Consider the following 2,488-nt stretch of genomic DNA (forward strand, 5'->3'; position numbering starts at 1 on the left):
ATCTTTGTTGAACGGCTCAAAAAACCCAAATTACTCTCAAATCTCTTTTTTAATTCCATATTAATCCAATTAAACATTGGTAACAGCCATGGGGGTTGGTGGAATTTGAAATTCAAAGGGTGTCTCTAAACTCTATAAATAGGAGCCTATATCTCAAGTGTAAGACACAACATTTTTCTATCCATTAGAGCACTTGGCTAGAAACACCTTGAGGCTTGATAATTCCAGAAAGCATTTCCAAAATCTGAGAGAGATCCCTTAGTGCTTGAGTTAAGGGGAAATAAGCTTTTGGACAAAGGTTTCAAACCTTGTTCAAGTTGGTGATCCCCAACACTCTACACTTTGGTTGTGTGAGTGAGAGTATCTTATTATTTTGTTCTTGTTCTTATTTTCTTCTATTGTTTTTTCTTCATATCATTCTTGTTATATTTACTTGTATCTTTGCTTAAGAGTTGTAATCTCATCTACATCTTTCCTTTTACTACCTCAAGTTTATTTGTATCTTTTTGTCAAGAGTTGTATTTTCTATTTCAATCCTCTTCTTCTTCTTTCTCTATTTTATTTGTATTTTCAGTTATAGAGTTGTAACACTTTATTTAATCAATCCTTGTCTATTGTAATATTTTGCATAGAGTTGTAATTTCTTACTATTTCCATTGAGGCAAATTTATATTTTTCTAACAATAAACATACCGTTATTATCTATTCTAGTCATATCATATAGTTGACCATAGATCAATTCAATCTCAATTCTGAGTTGTTAGTATTCTAACTGATTGTATTATTTGAGTTCTTTGACTTGTTCGTTACCAGCTTACCCTACGGACTAGCCCATACTTACATCTTGGGAACTCGGTAGTATAATTGAGTGTGAGTGTTAATCATAGATATGAACATCTGTAGCTTCTGATGAAGAAGTGAAATGATGGTTTCCTTTTAGTTTGGTTCAAGGTGTTAAATGATAGAGATCTCATTTCAGTAATTAAATTAGTTTACTGAAATATCATTTACAAGGAACTAAGTGTTTTAAGGATAAAATACAATGAGGGGTAAAACGGTATTTTAGTCTTATCTCATTGTAGACCGTCTATAGAGGATTGAGTGACAATTATGGTTGTAACAATGGATAATTAATAGCGTATCTATATTTGGTATAGAGCATTCTATGAATTCAAGAGTGCAATTCCGAGTGTATAGTGGAGTCACGAGGAATTAATAAGTTAGTAAATTTATTTGTTAGATTTATGATAACTTATTGGAGCTTGATTTTATAGGCCCATGGTCCCCATTGTACCTTGGATAAAATCATCTAGATAGTCTCAATTAATTGATTTAATCATCAATTGTAATTATCAAAGTTGACCAGGTCAATTTTGGATAGTTTCACAGAGTTGTGTAATTTTGAGAAGAAAAGAGAAATTATGGTAGATTTATTAATTAAGATAAATTGGTATCTAAATTAATAAATAAATTTAAATCAAGGTTCAAATTATAAATAATTAATTTGATAAAGGATTTAAATAATTATTTAATTAATTAAATCAATAGAAAATAATACAGGCCTTGATTTTAAGTCCAATGGGCTTATAATCAAATGGGAAATTTCACGGGCCTATAGCCCATGATAATTTCGACCTAGGGCTTCAAATTGGCTATTATTTTATTGATTTTTTAATTAAATTAAATGGCCTAATTGAGTCTATAAAATAAGTGCTTACAGAGAAGTCAAAACATAAGTCACAAGTCAGATTTTCTGATAGTTTTAGATTATCTCTAAACACAAGTCTTTTTCTAAGCCTCTTTGTTATTTTCTTTTCTTCTCTCTATATCTATCTCATGTGTTGAGAATTGCCCACACTAGTCTAGGTGGTTCTAAGGATACATTGGAAGATTGTGAAGAAAATAGAAGATCGGTTCAGTTTCTTGATAATACTCTGCGACAGAGAGGATACAAGAGTTTAAGAAATTGAAGGAAGGACTATTTCATTTCGTTGCGTATACTGTAAGTATTCTATTCTTTGTTTCTCATTGAATTCAATTTTAGAAACATGTTTTACGCTATCTCATATTAATTTGTTTAATATTAGATATACATGAAAATAAATAAAGATCATGTATAAGCTAATCTAACAACTGGCCTCAGAGACTTTGGTAATCTTTATTTTCATGCATGAACATGTTTAAAATTGGATTATTTGATATGTTTGAATAATTGGATGGTTTTCATGTTTTTATGAAGCATATTGATTTTATGTGAATTTTAGCAAATTTTAGGTTATTTTGTTGTGTTTTCTATGCTATTAATTTTTATATATGCTTTATTTTGTGTAAAACAAGTTAAAAATTAATTAGAAAATGATTTTGGTTTGAAAAATTGCACAAAAAACTTTTTCGAAATTTTTTTGCACGCGCGCACCCACACACACCAGCCACCAGCACGATGAACAGTAACCCGTGAACAGTACCACGAGTACTATTCATCCATTTA

The sequence above is a fragment of the Humulus lupulus genome, chromosome 1, assembly GCF_963169125.1.
Source record: "Humulus lupulus chromosome 1, drHumLupu1.1, whole genome shotgun sequence".
NCBI classification, from domain to species: Eukaryota; Viridiplantae; Streptophyta; class Magnoliopsida; order Rosales; family Cannabaceae; genus Humulus; species Humulus lupulus.